The sequence below is a fragment of the Crinia signifera genome, chromosome 12 (genome assembly GCF_055691185.1).
Source record: "Crinia signifera chromosome 12, ASM5569118v1, whole genome shotgun sequence".
NCBI lineage: Eukaryota > Metazoa > Chordata > Amphibia > Anura > Myobatrachidae > Crinia > Crinia signifera.
The window spans coordinates 45,770,183-45,790,293 of record NC_139228.1 but is presented as its reverse complement, the minus strand read 5'-3'; the positions used below and the strand labels follow the sequence as shown (position 1 = coordinate 45,790,293).

Genomic DNA, 20,111 nt, shown 5'->3' with positions numbered 1-20,111 from the left:
GGTATGTTTCTGTCCACTCCTAGTTATAGGCAGTGGGCGGGTTCTTGGGCGGGCTTGCGGCTGATTGGTTGAGGTTTCTTGCTTCATGTTGCCATGGTTATGTTCAATGTCAGTCTTTTTCAGTGATCCTCTGTTGCAGGTATATGGCTGGTGAAATGTCATGCTTTCTTGTGATGTTCTTTTGTGGAGACAATTTGCAGATGTCGACCGATTTGATGTGTTGACGTCTACTGAGATGTTGACATTTGTGATGATTCGGTGCAATGTTGCGGATGTTGACAGTTTTGCTGTCTTGACGTATTATGAGTGCCTGATTATCGATGTCGACATAAATGATGCGTTGACATGTGGGGACAATTTATGGGGACAATTGCAGATGTCGACCGATTCGGTGTGTTGACATCTAATGAGATGTTGACCTTTGTGATGATTCGATACACAGTTGCAGAGGTTGACAGTTTTGCTGTGTTGACATATTTTGGGTGCGTGATTGCTGATGTAGACAGAATTGATGCGTTGACATGCGACGAAGTGTTGACTTTTTTGGTGCTTAAATGCACAATAGCTGGTGTTGATGGTCTCGTTTTGTAGACATGTTTTAGGTGTGTGGTTGTTGACAGATTCGTTGCGTTGACATATAGTGAGATGTTGATCTTTCTGGTTTTGTGCTGCATATTTGCAGGTGCTGACGGTTTTGATGGGATGGCCTGTAGTTATTTGTTGGCAGTTTTGTGGCATCTTGATAAGCTTTGTTGACAGTCTTAACGTATTGACGTACAGTGGTATGTTGACATGTTGACATCTAGTGGTATTTTTCCAATGGTTGATTCCTGTTTACTGATTAGGGTGAGGCTGGGTTCGTAGTTTACTTGGGACGGGGGGGGGGGGTTGTTTCGGGGGTTTTCATGGGGTGTTGCTACTTTGTTCGTTGGTTCAAAGATCACGATTGTGGTGGGTCTTGCGGATTTATGTTGTTTACTTCTTTTTTCCAACTATGGATTTTATTTCATTGTCCAGATTTAGTCCTCTAGGGTTTAGTGTCTGTAGCTCGTACATCCATTTCAGTTCAGTTGTATTTATGAGTTGCGTGTAGTCTCCTCCCCTCCAGTTTGGTTGTACGGCCTCTATTCCTATGAATTTTAATCCGTCTGGGTTGCTGCTGTGATGTTCTTTATAATGTAGTGATAGGTTGTGATCCTCAAAGCCTTTTTTGATGTTGCGGATATGCTCATTGAGTCGTGTTTTCAGCGGTCTTGTGGTTCGGCCTACGTATTGTTTCCTGCATGGGCATTCCAAGAGATATATCAGTCCCTTTGTGTCGCAGGTAATTCTGTTCTTAATTCGGTATCTCTTGCCTGTCTTTGAAGATCTGAATTCTGTGGTTGGTTTAGTGCTTACTGTTTTTTGTAACATCCCACCGAAACAGATAACACAGAGCACAATCACCGGAAGAACCCCAACCAATGGTTTCTATCACTGCGGAAAGTGCACAGGATGCAAACAGCAAAAAACAGTAAGCACTAAACCAACCACAGAATTCAGATCTTCAAAGACAGGCAAGAGATACCGAATTAAGAACAGAATTACCTGCGACACAAAGGGACTGATATATCTCTTGGAATGCCCATGCAGGAAACAATACGTAGGCCGAACCACAAGACCGCTGAAAACACGACTCAATGAGCATATCCGCAACATCAAAAAAGGCTTTGAGGATCACAACCTATCACTACATTATAAAGAACATCACAGCAGCAACCCAGACGGATTAAAATTCATAGGAATAGAGGCCGTACAACCAAACTGGAGGGGAGGAGACTACACGCAACTCATAAATACAACTGAACTGAAATGGATGTACGAGCTACAGACACTAAACCCTAGAGGACTAAATCTGGACAATGAAATAAAATCCATAGTTGGAAAAAAGAAGTAAACAACATAAATCCGCAAGACCCACCACAATCGTGATCTTTGAACCAACGAACAAAGTAGCAACACCCCATGAAAACCCCCGAAACAAACCCCCCCCCCCCCCCCCCCCCCCGTCCCAAGTAAACTACGAACCCAGCCTCACCCTAATCAGTAAACAGGAATCAACCATTGGAAAAATACCACTAGATGTCAACATGTCAACATACCACTGTACGTCAATACGTTAAGACTGTCAACAAAGCTTATCAAGATGCCACAAAACTGCCAACAAATAACTACAGGCCATCCCATCAAAACCGTCAGCACCTGCAAATATGCAGCACAAAACCAGAAAGATCAACATCTCACTATATGTCAACGCAACGAATCTGTCAACAACCACACACCTAAAACATGTCTACAAAACGAGACCATCAACACCAGCTATTGTGCATTTAAGCACCAAAAAAGTCAACACTTCGTCGCATGTCAACGCATCAATTCTGTCTACATCAGCAATCACGCACCCAAAATATGTCAACACAGCAAAACTGTCAACCTCTGCAACTGTGTATCGAATCATCACAAAGGTCAACATCTCATTAGATGTCAACACACCGAATCGGTCGACATCTGCAATTGTCCCCATAAATTGTCCCCACATGTCAACGCATCATTTATGTCGACATCGGTAATCAGGCACTCATAATACGTCAAGACAGCAAAACTGTCAACATCCGCAACATTGCACCGAATCATCACAAATGTCAACATCTCAGTAGACGTCAACACATCAAATCGGTCGACATCTGCAAATTGTCTCCACAAAAGAACATCACAAGAAAGCATGACATTTCACCAGCCATATACCTGCAACAGAGGATCACTGAAAAAGACTGACATTGAACCAGCGTAACCATGGCAACATGAAGCAAGAAACCTCAACCAATCAGCACGCAAGCCCGCCCAAGAACCCGCCCACTGCCTATAACTAGGAGTGGACAGAAACATACCACAAACTCCCTAGAAGAAGGCCAGCACAAGGCTGAAACGCGTTGGAGAAGCTACAGCAATCCACACAATCCATACCCAAGCGAGTAAGAACCAAGCGGAGGAACCAGGGAGAAGACTGCCGCACGAAGGACAAAGCCGGGCACGGAGCGGTGACGTCAGCAAGTAGACCGCGGCACGAGACACCATCCAGCCAGCGCTACAAGACGGGCAACAGCAAGCGACGCAGGGAACGGGAGCAGGTGAGTTGGTGGATCCGTAGGCAAGGCACCGGGGCGGGAAGGAGTGATCAAAAGCTCCCCCTGCCAACGGCCTTTGCCAGACACTCCACGTCCCATACCCACAGCGCCAGACGGCCGGGGGATACGGTTCAACACCGGACACCTCTGGCTGCCGGCTGGATAGGGAGAGGGTACACACGGAGCGCCCAGACCCACCACCACAGCCCCCTTACCCAAGCAAGCCAGAACACCGCTCACGCCGAGGAGATAGAACTCCCCACCACCCTCCGAGCCTAGAACACCTGACGGGCAGCCTCCGGCAGCCGGGCACCAGCACAGTTAATTTAAGGAACGGCACAGCGGGACGCCGCAGCCGTGGGAACATCGGGACTGTACTGTAAAAACAAACTGCCCCCCCAGAATCCATCCGCATCAGAGGGAAAACCCTCAAAAACCCCCAATACCCTTCTTTCCCCCCCCCCCCCACTCCCGCAACACTCATTGTGTTGCTGTTTTATTGCACAATTATTGTAAACAGTGTATGTATCAATTAACTGCAACAACTGTAACAACAAATGTTTCATATGTAATTTATCGTTTATGTGACTGCACCATTTGAAGTAAAATTGTTTTAAAACCAACCCACTGCATATTCTTTCAAATCAGGGTCAGCCACACACCCCACACCCAAGGAGCGGAGCGCTACACTAAAAAAAAAAAACCCTTTTTTTGTAAGTCATTAACCGACCCGGAACGGTCAACCGGGCAGTGAAGCAGCTAGCACCGCACAAGAGAGGACAGTGCGCAGACTACCAAAAAACTTTAACATATATATATATATATATATATATATATATATATATATACTGTGTGTATATATGCAACAAGAGAAAGAAAGGTGCGTTCCACCGGGGGGGGACTCTAAAAAAAAACTTCTACCAATGCCACATCCCCCTAGAAAAAAAACATCAGACGCTCTTTTTATTACACAATTTAACACTCATGAAAAAGAGATGAAGAAAATATTTCAAAAGCATTGGAATGTACTGAAATTGGACCCTGTTCCAGCTGATCATATTTCAGACACTCCATGAGTAGTGTACAAGAGAGCCAAAACCTTGAAGTCGATTGTTTCTAAAAGTCAACTTGATGTTATTAGAGATAAACCGGCCAGCGACACCTTCCTGTCCATCAAAGGAAGCTTTCCATGCAATGACTGTAAAGTTTGCCTTTATGTGAACAAGGGACCGAATATAGAGGGTTCTGATTTTAAAGTGTTACATTTCATTAATTGTAATTCAACATATGTAGTTTATTTGATTACTTTGGCTGTGATTACTATATTGGGAAGACCAAAAGATGTCTCGATCAGAATTCTTGAACATTTTAGGAATATTAAACATGGAGTTCTCAACCACAGTGTCTATAGACACTTTAGAGAAAAGCACAATTGCGACCACAGTAGTTTCTCGTTCAAGGGGATTGAACTGGTAACATAAAGTAAGAGAGGCGGTGACCATGATAAATTATTATTACAGTGAGAAACCTATGTGGAACCTGAAAATTAATACACTGGCACCTGCCGGTCTTAATGAAGGTTATGAAGTCACTGCATTTATTAATTAGAAATGATATGACCCAGTACATCTAGGTGTGTTTTAAAATTTATCTGATATCATGTGAAAATCACTACTGGTTCTGTGAATGAACTCGAGTATTTTTTGACTAAGTTCTTTTATGAATAAGTTCTAAGTTTGTTTTATCATTTGCTATTTTTTTCTAAATGTTATTGTTCATTTTAAAGTCCGTTTTTTTGTGTATGCACATAGTGTACTGAGATAGCGCAGTGCGCTGTAACTGCACGAACATAGGAACTGTTGTCTGTACTATGTCGACTTTTTATAATGTCTTTTTTGTTGGGGTTTACTTTGTATGTATGTATGTATGTATGTATGTATATATATATATAATATATATATATATATATATATATATATATATATTCTGTGCATCATACCAGCACTTACAATATGTGATGCGACTTGTAATATCAATTATGGGTTGTTATATATACACGTGGTTTTATATCTTCCATATTATACAGTATGTGTCTTTTTTTTTAAATAGATTATTTTTATTCAAGAATGATAAAGATTGCACTTAAAGAAACAAACAATACAATCGCATAACTTGAGCACATACATGAAATGCAGGTCAAATATACATCTGATTTATACAATTCAATAAAAAATAGATAATAGTCCACTAATTTGTGTACAATGCTCTTGAACTTGCGTACAATAAATCAACACTATTAAGAAGTCTGTATTTGCATGTATTTTTGCTAGGATTCTTCAGATTTCCTTTGTTAAGCAGCTTAACATATCTAGTCTATTAGTTAACACAACTAGTCAAAACATAGAAAAAAAGAAAGAAAAGAAAAAACCCACAGACATGAATTGTGCAGTCATATTATAGGCAAAATGTATAAGCCATAATATACAGTACAGCATGGAGTAGCGTAGTAATAACAAATGGACGAATCAAAGGTGGAAAGTGTAGAGTTAAGCCATGGCGACCAAATCTTGTCAAACTTGGAACTGGCATTATTTTGCATATATACATAGCGTTCCTTAGAGATTGTATCATTAACTAGTGCCTTAAAGGAGGGGAAAGTGGGGCTATCGCTAGCCATCCATAGCCAAACTTTAGCCAGGGCACAGACATTATGCACATATAATTTCTCCCATTTTGTGAGGGCATCAGAAACCTCCATCCCCAATACACCCAGCCTAGGTGAGAGTATCCCCTGAGGCATCTCTGTATCTTCCAAAGCCGACCCCACCCAGGACCAGAAGGCTTGTATGTTCGGACACTCCCACATAAGATGCCAGAAGGTACCACAAGAGGTAGTGCACTTGGGACAAGCAGCAGAGTGTCCACGCGCAAACTTAGCTATCCTAACTGGTGTCATGTACGTTCTATGTAGGATAAAAAACTGAATTTATTGGAATCAAACAGATCTTGTGACAGTACATGGATATTCCATGGCCTGCTCCCATTCCTCCTCATCTGTCGGTCCCAAATTACCCTCCCATTTATTACGAAGATGAGATAGTGGGTCCGTGTGATAATCAGAGAGGAGACAAGTATAGGAAAAGGAGATTGCCTTGACAGGACCCAGTTGAAGTAGAAAAGACTTCATAGGAAAAGGAAGAAGTGTAGGTGGTGTGTCCCCGAACTGAGTATGCGATGTGTGTCTTAATTAAAGGTATCGATAAAAGTATGACCTAGTCAAATCAAAGTCATCCTGTAATTGTTGGAAAGACATCAGAGTACCTTCAGCGTATAACTGGGACACTGTTGTTATAGATCGGGGTGCCTATGCCCCATGCCCCACGACCCGCAAGAGACTTCAGCTCAGGGAGCCATCGGGAGTACCAGAGGGGAGTGTCCGGCACCCTTAGTGCCTGCCAGATTCTAGTACCCTGGAAAAACAATCGGGGGAGAGGATCGGGAGACATTACCACTCAATAGAACCAGCATTGGTGAAAGACTAGAATAGTAACTATGGATGAAAACTCAGTGTAGGGAACGGTCATCAGTATTCTGCAGCCAAATCCTAATATGAGTCATTTGAGCGGCATAATAATATAAGGAGATATTTGCTGAATTCATTGATCACCTGCAAGAGGAGGGCATAGATGCAGCATAGTCTTGCAGGAATAGTAGAAGATTGTCCGCATAAAGGGGCTATCTTATCCACTCTAGAGCCAGTAGTTATACCCATGATATCCGGGTGTGATCTGATAACACAGGCCAAGGGCTCGATGGCAATGGCAAATAATGTGGGGGAAAGAGGGCATCCCTGCCTGGTGCCACAAAATAAGGGGAAAAATGGGGAGATGTACCTGTTTACCGAGATCCTGGCAATTGTTTGTTGGTAAAGCAATTTGGTCCATTTTATGTAGTTTGGGCCAAACCCCATACACCTCATGACTTCCCACAGATAAGGCCACTCCACACTATCAAACGCCTTGGCCGTGTCCAAAGAGACCACGACCAAGTCTGAAGGTATGGCACACGGGGCCTGAAGTATAGTATAGAGCTGTCGTAAGTTTACAGAGGTGGACATACAAGGCATGAAGCCAGTGTGATCTTCATGAATTAAGGTAGTGATCACTGAGTTAAGTCTTAAGGCTAGTATTTTTGTCAGAATCTTGGCGTCAGTGGGAATAAGGGAAATCGGTCTATATGATTCAGGGAGTTTAGGGTCCTTAAGGGGCTTTGGAAGGACAACAATAATGGCTTCAGACATAGAGGGAGGGAGGCTATTTTCTTCAAACAGTTCTAGATAAAGGCTATTCAGCATAGGAGCAAAAGTGGTGATATATTTTTTATACAGTTCAATAGGAAGGCCATCACTACCGGGGCTTTACCACCTGGAAAAGAGCCGACTGCCGTGGACACTTCATCCACCGTCACAGGTGCCTCCAGAAAGGCATAAGCCTCAGGGGTAAGTTTAGGGAGTGTAATGGAGGATAAGCATTGGTCAATTTACCGACTAGAGTGAGTGAGATGGGACTTATAAATATCACTAAAGTATGACAAAAATAATCTTGCAATTTCAGGCGTTCTGTCGACAGAGACGCCGGCAGGCAGTATGTGTGTTTAAATGTTTTAAATTGACAGTGTGCTGAGGCAACGCTGTTACTATAGGCCTATTTGGCTTTCATTTGCAAAATAGGTTGACGCAAGGACCAGGTGTCCGGGCTGCATGCTTTTAGCCCGATTACGTCATAAATGACTGACAGGTCTCTACCCTAAATTACCGGCGAGTCGACGTAGAAACCACGCCCTCTGACGAAGTCCCAGTGACAAAACGCATCAGAGCGTGGTCTACATCCTCCACCGGTGTGTCTCGCTGCTTGCTCACTTTCAAGCAGTCTGTGAACGGGCAGGTGACCAAGTATCGTGAGCAGCTTTGCCTTTTGGCTTGTATTTACAAATCTTGTGGTATCCAGGCCACAGAGGTATTACACTTGGTACGAGGCTTTCTTGTTATGTACCTTGGCTGTTTTATACACCTTTATTAAAAACTCTTTTAATGGACTATGGAGCGCACCTTTCTTTCTCTTGTTGCATAAATTTCCCCTCTGTGGATCCCAGAGGCTCTGCACCCAAGAAAGGTTGCAGCTGGGACCTATATGGACTTTGGTGCTATATAACTCTATGTGATCTATCAAGAGTTTATTCCAGCTGGGAATCCCAGTAATTTTATGTAGCGCTTGGTTTTATTTTTTCTGTATAATATAATATGTGTGTGTGTGTGTGTGGTCATCCAAACAACTGCAGCACTCCAGCCTCTTTGAACACAGTGCAGAATTTTAATGGCTCATAGCAACGTTTCAATACAACATTTGTATTTTCCCCAGGCTAGTTAATGTGATACAAACACTGACCTTATATGTGATACATCCACGCAGAGACCCACCCGCAGCGTGTATGCCCGGCTTGTCCGCTCACCTAGGTGACGTCAGCTTTAATTAGCCAGTAATCGGCTTCTATACAAACACATGTGATCCGATGGTAACCAAGGGTAACCAATTCACATAACACCTACACCTCCAATAACAAAAAATGACAAACATACTGTACATACATCCTAACATGAAACTCACTAAACATTTACGCTGAATTTACAAACATCAATATATATAAGCGCTGACTAATAATCTCTTGATTCTTACATAGACAGCAGTATTTAGTAGTATCAACTCATTAACATGTATACATAAAGACAAATTAGACAGTTTTAGCAGAAATGAGGCCACACGGGCACACAATCTGATATACGACGAATTTATGGTTACAAGTCAAAGTATGTCTAATTTTAAGGGGTATACCCGACTGTGGATGATAGAATGTATCCCCAGGTATTACAAATTTGCAAGTAACACACGTGCAATGCACACAGCCAAGGTTCTTTCTTCTAGTGGTTATCTGATCGGCTGGTGTGTATGTTTTTACCAATATATCTCTTAGGCTTTTGGACCTTTTATAGCATGGAAGGAGACGGGTGTCACTAAGTTTAAGGTCGGGGTCGGATTTGACAATTGGCCAATGCTTTTTAACCACTTTTAATCAAATCGGGGCTATTATTGTTATATGTGCTAAGAAAAGGTAAGTATGACTCCTTGGAGTCGCCCTGTTTTTTACCAGACAGCAGTTCCTGTCAGTTCATTGCGCTTACTTGAGCTTTAGCAGTTACCAATTCATTTTTATGATAGCCACGCTTGGCGAATGTGTTGACCATTACATTCATTTGTTTCTCAGCTTTAGTCTCGCTAGAGTTAATTCTTTTTACTCTCATTAGCTGTGAACAGGGGAGGCCATGCACAGTGCCTTTGGGGTGGCAGCTTGTCGCATGGAGGAGGTTGTTTCTATCTGTCTTTTTAGTAAAAAGGCTGGTGTTTAAAACCCCTTCTGTTACTCCTATGTGTACATCTAGAAAGTTAATCATATTTTTACTGAATTCATAGGTGAACTTTATGGGGCTGCGTCCTTCATTATGATTATCAATAAAAAAAATTAAGCATTTCTGGTGGACCTTTCTAGATAATCAGTAGGTCGTCAATGTAACGGGCATAGAATAATATCCTACCCGCCACATTGATATCCAAGAAAAACACATAATTTTCTATTTTAAACATGTAGATGTTAGCAAATGAGGGGGAGTCCGCCGCCCCACTAGTCCAATGTCTGGGCCGACATAATCAGGGGTGTTGGTCAGAAACTGTTGTGGGGTATGGCAGTATACCATTCATTCATTCAACCCATCATTGTGGGGTATGGCAGTATACAAATTGCTCACATCCACTGAAAACAGCCAACTGTCATCATCTAATCGCGGAACTTGTTGTAACTTTTTAATAAAGAAGTTGTATCCAATAGATAATTGGGGTTTTCCCGGATATATGGCTGCAGTATACTATCAATGTACACTGAAGTCCTCTGAAATAAAGAGTCCCTGGCAGACACTATGGGTATTTCTAGTGGGTCCACAAGGGACTTACTGTATGTATCTTGGGGATACAATAAAACGCCGGTGCCAATGGATGTTCAGGTACCAGTTTTTCCATTAATTCCTTATGAATGATTTTATTATCTACTGCTTGTTGTAATACTGAACACAGTTCTTAAATGTATCCGTAGGGTCCATGGACAACCGACTATAGGTGATCTTGTCCTCCAAATGTTTTAATACTTGGTTGTGGTACTTGTCACTATCCTGTACCACCAGGGCACCCCCTTTGTCTGCTGTCCTAAACGTCAAGGTTTTATTCTTGGCTAGATTGCCCAATGCCAGTAGTTCAGCTGCACTGAAATTATTCTTATTGGGTTTCTGTTTTTCCAACACTGCTGATGAATCTCTTTGTATTAACCTCATACAAGTTTTAGTGGAAGCATTAAATGATTGAGGCTCAAATGTTGATTTTGGTAAAATCTTGGACAATTGAGCAGGTAGCGACACACTGGTGTCTTCATTCTTTGCATAAAATTCTTTAAGCTTTAATTGCCGATGGAATTTGTGTTTTTCCACCATCCACTGCTCATGGGTATGGTCTGTAGATGGGATAAATGACAGTCCTCTCTCAAGCACTTTATTTTCTATAGGTGAGAGAGTATAGGAGGATAAATTGACAATCAAACTTTCGGTGGCTTTGTTGCACGGCCTCTGCCTCTTATTTTGGCCGCCGCGGCGGGTATAGTACCGCCACCTCCTACGGCCCGTGCCCTCGTTTTTGCCCCTAAAAGGAATAGATTCATCTCTGCTCGATTTCTAGGACTCTCACTATTGGTTGAGTTGAACTCTGTGGAGGATCCTTGATCGCCTGTAAATCGGCTTCTGTTCCTCCTAAAAAAGGCTTTCTCTGACCACCTTGCTTTTGTGAGTTGGTCCATCTGTAGACTAAATAGGTGTCATAGTCAGCGTCTACTTTTGCTCTCTTTTCCCTTTTAAATTTAAGCAAGTCTTTTATATGCTTGAATTTGATTTTCTAATTTACCATACCAGTCTGTCTTATCATCAGTGGACAGTGTAGATTTGTGTGCTAATTCAAAGAACATAATTTTCTCCTTGACCAAATTGATTTCTTTGGTACATTGTTCGAATATTAATACAATCAGATCAAACCCACATTTATTAATTATGGCTACCCACTTACGGCAGAAAATCGGATCATTCCTGCCGATTGTGGGGCTGTTTCTTACTAGTAGCCCTCTGGGTATCTTTTTACTCCTGTGATAATCGCTCAGGGTGGATCCGTACAAAAAATAATCGGTTTGTTTCTTATGTAATTTTAGTAGGTCCTGGAATAATTCTTCCATCGGGGTAACCTCAGGTGTCACTATAGGTTCAAACAGTATGGATTCTACCTCCGATTCCGAGTAACTAAAAGACTCTCCTATCGGGAATGCACTCTGTTGAAATCCACCAGTCTCATCATCCATTGCTAATTCAGCCATAGTATAGTGACAACCTCAGTTAGTCGACACAACAATACACATACACAACTGTTCAAGAAAAAGGGGTATAGATCCGCACAGACAGGTAATCTGTATATTTATTTAGAAACCAACTTATAAAAACTACTTGAAGGGATAGTTTCTGGTAGTTGTATGGTTGGCGGTGCGCCCAGCGTTTAAAGTCAATGGTTATACACTGGGGGTTTTGTCAGGAAGAGGCTGACAAAGAAAGAAAAAACGCTTTTTGGGCACACTCCTTTGTATTTAAATGAAATCAATGGTTGTTTTAAGACATAACTTTTATTAAAGACTTAGGTACTTGTTTCCTAGCACGGCCACAATCGCGGGCATCGGGTGTAATTTTTAGTGGTCTGCGACGCGACCGACGCGATGCCCCCGATTTCCCATTGAAATGCATTGAAAAAAGTCAAAATCGGGTCGGTCGCATCGCAGGCGGCTAAAAAAGGCTTAAATGGTCCAGACGCGATGCCCCCGATTTCCCATAGGGAACAATGTTAAATGCCTCAATTTACCCAAATCATCATAGGGAACAATGGTAAATGGTCCAGAACCCCCAAAAAACACCCCTGAACAGTGAAATGGCCCCCCCAAAAGTAGTTTACGCCACCCCACGATCAACGTGAACCCGAAGCGTGTCGAGCGGCGGCGTTACGCGTACTCCGACCTTTTCATACCCCCACTATCCACGTCGGCGTGGAGTTGAGAATAGAATAGTGTGGCGAGCGCAGCGAGCCACCGAGCCCGAAGCGGATACCTTCACAGGTAAACGCGTCCCTTCGCGGGCTTCACAGGTATCCGCGTCCCCTCGTGGGGCACGCTGCGCTCGCCACGCTTCGGGCTCTATTCTATTCTCAACTCCACACCGACGTGGATAGTGGGGGTATGAAAAGGTCGGAGGACGCGTACCGCCGCTCCTCGCGGGCTCGCTGCGATCGCCACGCTTCGGGTTCACGTTGATCGTGGAGTGGCGTAAACTAATTTTGGGGGGCCATTTCACTGTTCAGGGGTGTTTTTTTGGGGGTTCTGGACCATTTACCATTGTTCCCTATGATGATTTGGGTAAATTGAGGCATTTGACATTGTTCCCTATGGGAAATCGCGGGCATCGTCGGTACCATCGCACCCGATTTTTTAATGCATGCGATGGCCGCGATGCCCCCGATTTTTACTAACGATTCCCACGATCATGATCGGTGTGGCCATGCTAGGAAACAAGTACCAAGACTTATTTTTTAAAACGAATGGCACGGATAATTGGTTTAGAAATGTAGTGTGATCCTTAAATGGAAATGTTTGGAAAAAACACTTTGCGCTGCTCAGTGGATAATAGAATACGTGTGAATTTCTGCCGAGCAAAAAGAGTACTGGACACACTTAAACAATTTTAAACTTTATATAAAATTAAATAATTAGACATACATACAACATAATATACAGTAAATTATTAAAAATGATTTAACAAGCAAGGTGGCGTTGGTAGATTATAGTAATCAAAAAAGGCTGATGATAATATGGCTTTTTCCGGATTAGTAAAAAAACAGTTAATCAGGGGTTAATTCCTTATGCTGGTTAGGAGATTTAGGACAGACAGATGATATTTGTGGCAGTTAGTGGAAGCACATACAAAGCTGGTTAGAGAGTAGATGGTAAACGCATGAAGTCCAGGCATATATGTGTATCCTTAATTTATAGTGGCAATATCGTATCTCACCCTCTCCTCCTTGTGATGTTTTTGAGGTAGGCAGGGAGCCAGATGTTTCTGCGGCTCAACCCGGGGGTGGTAGATGGTGATGTTCTCCGGTATAGCGGGGTAGCCAGCGGGATGCACAAACTGTGCGCTTGTAAGTGTTGCCGTGTAATGCAGGCAGCTCCGAGTGCAGGAGCTCGATAGCACAGCGTGTAGTCTGGATGGCTCCGGGTACGGGAGCGTGATGTCAAAGCGTATAGTGCGGATAGCTCCGGGTGCAGGAGCGCGGCGTCACAGCTGTGAAAGGAATTTCCAGAAGTCAGCCAAGGCAGATCTGACGTCAACGCGTTTCGTCTCTATGGCAACTAGAGACTTTTTCAAGACAATTTCTGGTCTCCACCTTTGAGTATTTATAGGGCTTGGTTTTCATTAATTAGTAATCAATTAGTTCAAAACAGTTAAATAACATGTAAATCTACATAAAAGAAGTGTGTCCAGTATTGTCACAATATAGCACATTAATATTTACATAAGACAAAGTTCATTAGTAAGTATATAGATCGCAACTTCATCATAGAGTTAATAGGTTAATTAATTACATTCAAACAAGGTGATACATTCTCTGCTAGTACATATAGCATTATAGGAGAGAGGAATAGGTCAGGGTAATTTATAATGAGAATTCTAGGTTGATATCTTTCATTCTTATATATATCTGTGCTCATATTTAGATACATATAAGCCTTTCATAATTCGAAAGATAAAACAAAAAATAGAAAAATAATATGAATATATACATAAGAGTTTAGGTGAGGGTATAGATATAAAAAAGGTTATTTAATTTTGTTTTATTTTCTTTAATTTAGTCAATTAATTATTCATTCACTCAGTGTTTTTATTTATTATTAATACTTTAGGGATGTTTCAATAACAGGTCAATAAAGGTCCTTAAATGGATATTGTTTAAGGAATAATCATTATTTCATCACACTTTAGTTTTTCATTTATGCACTGTTTTGTCAAAGGTACGATTACCAGTGAACATAGGCAGTAAAATGATTCAGTTCCCCCTACATGTAAATAATCATGTGCTATTATTGCACCATAGGGTATACCTCGAATGGTTTACCAAGGGAGGAAAAGAAGGGGGGAAGTCACAGCCTTAAAACATAAAATACTCTTTAATAGAAACTTACTCTGGCAGTCATAAATACAGATATTGTAGATTGATGCGGCAGCTCGTACCCCGTGTATTTATATTGCCACACCTGGACTTCCCCAGGCGTCTCCCACCTAGGTACTATCCCGGCCCTCCACTGCTTGGCTTCCAAGTTCGGGGAGGGTTTGGGCAATCAAGCGGGGTATGGTGGCAATATGTCAGGGTTTTTATGTGTAATTCAATCAATTAGATCTGTTTGGCTGCAGATAGAGATGGCGCATCAAATTTGACCCTTGTTGGTGGGTCTGTCAGCCTGTTCAGCTGGATCTACTGTCTGCATGTTGACCCTTATTATTGGGTGGACATAAAGGTTGACATAATGGCTTTAATATATGCTCATAATTGCGATTGTCACTTGTTTAGGCTTGAAAAAGGGGCGCAGCCCCGAAACGTTGCCCACCCATTAAACACTAGAGGTTGTTTTTCCACTTTTGCAACGACTCAGAGTGCCTCCTTTTACATGTTCATTTTGGGGGATGGCCGTCCAGGACTAGATCCAAAGAAGGCACCTGGGCAAGGATATTGAAAAAGCCAAAGGGGAGTGCCGGTATATTGACTGTATATAGATAGATAGATGGATGGATGGATGGATGGATGGATGGATGGATGGATGGATGGATGGATGGATGGATGGATGGATGGATAGATAGATGGATAGATAGATGGAAGACAGTGGCACTCAGGAGACTGGAGTATCGATGTATAAAGTTTATTCAAGATAAAAATCCCTGTGTACTGATATTTTGCGGCTACCCGTGCCCCGTTTTCAAGGTGAGAGAGAGGGTGTATATATACACATGTGGATAAGTATACACTTAAAATAAAATAATAAAAAAATATATATGGTGGGCGTGGCCTGGCGAGCTAACAGGTAGGACATGCTTCCCAGCAGCTCCTGATCCATCCAGCCTAAATCACCTTTCTCTTCCACCTTTCACCCCAACCTCACACCCTACCCTCATTCCATCCTATCCCCCCCATGCCCTGACCGCCACAGACCTTTGCTGCAGAGCCAGGGACTGCTTTTAAGCGCTCCTGCGGGTTGCGGTCTGAGTGTGGGGCCAGAGCCGGGGCCTCAATTTTACCGGAGAGGATTGTCGCGGGGTGGCCGTGCAAAGTGCCAGCTGCTGTAAAGAAGGACCAGAGAGCGTCCCTGGCTGATATCTGCCCCAGACGCAATCCGGGAAGGACGTGGGGTGTCCCGGCCGCCCACCGCACATCACACACCAGACGCCGCCAGAGCCAGGACCTGCGACAAGAGGTCAGAGACGTGCAGTGTGCTCTGTGGCCGCCGCGCACTGGATAAGACTCCGGACTCCAGGCAGACAGTGAGTACCCAGCAGGGTACATCTAAGCAGCCTGCTCTCCCCCTGCCCTAGTTGCGGTGGAGGCCGGCCGCCATAACCGCTGTGCCACCAACACCATTTTAGGCTGGGTATTTCTCCAAGGCCTGAACCAGCAGATTTAATACCAAACAGATACCAGGGTTGTCCTCGCCCACTGACACATCCTCCAGCTGTCACCCCTGTTTGGCCTTGAAGATTTCTTTATCATCCAGGAAATCTCCACAAATTCCTATACCACATACTAGTCTTCCAAAGCACTTATCCCTCTCCGTGGGAGCGAGGGCCGAGATGTCCTCTCCCATTGGAGTAGCTGGGATAGATTTTGAATCAGATGAACCAGTGACAGTGAAATCCCTGTGCCAGGTCTTCTCTGCATTCCAATCAGAGCTGGCCAAAGACCTGAAATCAGCTATGCGAGAAGTCAAAACAGAGCTTGTGGCTATAGGAGACAGATCTGACCACTTGGAATGTAAAATGGAGGAACTAGTCACGTCCCACAACGATCTCATAACCTCCTATGACCGCCAATAACAAGAGATTGGCCAATTTGAAGCCAAGCTTGCGGATCTGGAGGACCGGTCTAGACGCAATAATATCAAAATTAGAGGCATTCCTGACTATGTAGCCAACTCGGAGTTAGAGAAATACATATGCACCCTATTTCACAAACTTATCCCTACTGCAGACCCCAAAGACCTCTTAATCGACCGCATTCACTGCCTCCCAAGACCTAAAACAGTCCCTGCCGACCTGCCGAAGGATACCCTCCTTCGAGTCCTCTTCTTTACAATCACAGAGCAAATATTAAGAGTGGCACGAGAATCAAGAAACTCTGATACACTGGGTGGTCTCCAAATCTTTCAAGACTTTTCCCCTGTGACCATCGCCAGTAGAAGAGCATATGCCCCTATCACCACATCACTCCGTTCCCATGATATCAGGTACCGTTGGGGGTTCCCAGTCAAACTGATTATTTACTACGAAGAAATCACCTATACCATCTCCTCACTAGATGCAGAGGTTAAACTCCTGATGAACTGGGACATACGTATCGGTCACGAGACCTCGGGATCTGAAACGTCCATGTGCACTGCAACAAAAATAGTCCAATACCTGAGGACCATACAACGATCCAGATGACCATATACCCCTGTTTTGTGAACTCTGCCGTTTTCACCCTTGCTTCCCTCTCCACTGGGATGAGGGCTATGTGATGAGTATTGTTTATATTGTTTTTTAACCAAGCAAGGCCTTAGGCAGCTGGGTCACTATGTTAGAATTTTCTGTTTCAGTTTACCACGTAGTTACAGTCATCAACACTAAAAATCAGGATGTTCCTATAGTGTTAAATACTAGTTTCTATATATGTTGCTAGATTCTATTTTCCGTTTATTATATATTTTATCTATAAAAGTGAGTGGCAGCACTCTCTCCCTCTAGGAGCCGAGCCACCCCCTAACTCTATACATACTACTGCAAGTACCCCCTTTTATTTCCTCTCCCCTGCACGTCAATAGATGTCGATGCTCTGCCTCAACTTACAATGCCTAATCTTTTTTCCTTGAATGTTAAGGGGTTAAATTCCCCAAACAAAGACTAGCTCTCTCCTATTTTCATAAGCAAAAAGCAGATGTCGTTGCTGTCCAGGAAATGCACTTAATTGCCTCCAACCCCCCTACCCTCAAGGACTCAAACTTCCCCACAGGTTATTTTGCAAATGGCCCATTTAAACGAAATGGAGCCACTATCTTATTTAATAAACATACATCTTTTGTCCACCACTCCCATATCTCATAAAAATGGTAGATATTTGATATTGACCGGCGTTCTCAATGACAAACTGATGACTATTGTCTCCCTATACGCGCCTAAGTCGAACCAAATTCCCTTCCTACGTAAATTGTTTCTCCTTATACAGAATTCTTCGAAGGGTTCCTTGATAATACTTGTAGACTTTAACCTAACTCTGGACCCCAAATTGGACAAATCCCAACAACCTGCTTCCCGCCAATACCCACTGTCCAGCCCATCTATAGCTTTCCATAACGTCCTCCTAGAATTTGATCTATATGACACCTGGAGAAAAACGTATCCAACCGGCCGTGAATACGCTTTTTATTCCCCAGTACACAACACATATTCTAGGATAGACTATATCCTCTGTGATAAGTGGACTCTACAACTCACTAAAGATGTCGACATCCTTACAATTACCTGGTCTGACTGTGCACCTGTCATGTGGAAATGTAGCCTGAACCCATCCAAAATTACCCCAAGACTGTGGCGCCTTTTCCCACATCTATTAAAAGATCCCATAGCTGAGGACACTATATTAAATTCCATCAACTCCTACATGGCCAACAACTCCCCTCAAGATACATCTATCATAAACCACTGGTGTGCCTTTTAAAGCAGTCACGAGAGGGGCAGCTATACAAGCCAGAGCTCATTTAAAACACAGAGGGTGAGATTTAATAGTATGAGAGATTCAGAAAGTGAGAGATTTGGTGAGAAATCTCCAGGTTTTTTTAAAACGGCAATCATTTTCACTGCAAAACCAGTTTGATTTTTGAAGTGTAAATGATTGCCGCTTTAAAAAAACTGGAGATTTCTTACCAAATCTCTCACTTTCTGAATCTCTCATCCTATTAAATCTCACCCAGAGCCCTCAAATCCCAACAGGATTTAGAGTCCAAGTTAATAACACTTGAATCCCAAAATAAAAATGCCCCCTCAAGACCCTTGAAAAAGGAGATAGCGGACGTGCGCAGCCAGCTCCAAAAGCTCCTCTTAGCCCATTCCCAACCTGCTCTGAATAAATTGATGCACAAATTCTACCTTTTGGGCAACAGATCCGTCAGAATGCTTGCCTGGAAATTGCGTGCCCAACAAGCTAGAGATAGAATCAAACATATCATTAACTCCAATAAAGAAAAACTTATCAACCCCAAAGACATAGCAAACCAATTTGCATAATACTATTCCCAGCTTTACAATCTATCCTCTGACTCATCCACGCCATCAACAAACCAAAGATGCAATTATAAATTGTATAAGCACCCTAATGGGTGCTTACAATGTTAAATACACCCTAATGGGTGCTTACAATGTTAAATGCACCCCCACGCCACCCCCCACTATAATTGTGAACCCGAAGCGTGGCGAGCGCAGCGAGCCCACGAGGGGCGGCGGTACGCGTCCTACGACCTTTTCATACCCCCACTATCCACATGGAGTTGATTTTATATAGTGTGGCGAAGCGTGGCGAGCAGACGCGCATAACTTCACAGGTATACGTGTCCCCTCGCGCGGCTCACTGCGTTCGCCACGCTTCGGGCTCGGTGGCTCGCTGCGCTCGCCACACTATATAACATCAACTCCATGCCAACGTGGATAGTGGGGGTATGAAAAGGTCGTAGGACGCGTACCGCCGCCCCCTCGCGGGCTCGCTGCGCTCGCCACGCTTCGGGTTCACGTTTATAGTGGGGGGTGGCGTCTGGGTGCATTTTACATTGTAAGCACCCATTAGGGTGTTTAAAATAACCCATTAGGGTGCTTGTACAATTTTTAATCGAGTAGTCGTGTAAAATCGCATCGTATGCCATCGGTTGTATGGCATATGATGCGATGCGATAAAAACATTGCACGACCAACATCGGTGGCGCCGCTATATATATATATATATATATATATATATATATATATATATATATATATATATACACATACACAAGTACCCTCAATCCCACTACATCCCAATATCTGACCTATTTAGAATTCCTAAACATGTCAGACCTGTACAACCAAATATGCTGCCATCCACTAAAGCGACTCTGCAAGCATGGAACCACCTATTAACCATTCTACCTGCTCCGATGACCCCTATTTCTAATATATCCATTACTACTATAGCAAAATTAATACCCGCACAATGGCATCAAATCTTTCTAACCTCCTATACAATGTCCTGATGCTTAAACCACAGAGAGATGCACATCAAGCTCATTAACAGGCTTTACCTGACTCCAGACCGTCTACATACCTTCTGGCCTTCCTGTTCCAACCAATGCTGGAGGCTATGTGGCTGCACAGGTAATATATTCCATATTTTCTGGTCTTGCCCCAAAATTCTGAAATACTGGTCTGAAGATTTCACCCTAATC

General features: G+C 43.1%; 1 protein-coding gene and 1 pseudogene across 8 annotated transcripts in view; one reads left to right on the top strand and one right to left on the bottom strand.

Annotated features, from left to right (window-relative positions):
• Positions 1-20,111, top strand: part of FUT8 (fucosyltransferase 8) — a 315,179-nt gene that overhangs the window by 204,629 nt on the left and 90,439 nt on the right. The gene's annotated exons all lie outside the window — the stretch shown is intronic.
• On the bottom strand, positions 14,640-14,758 carry LOC146050873 (5S ribosomal RNA; annotated as a pseudogene).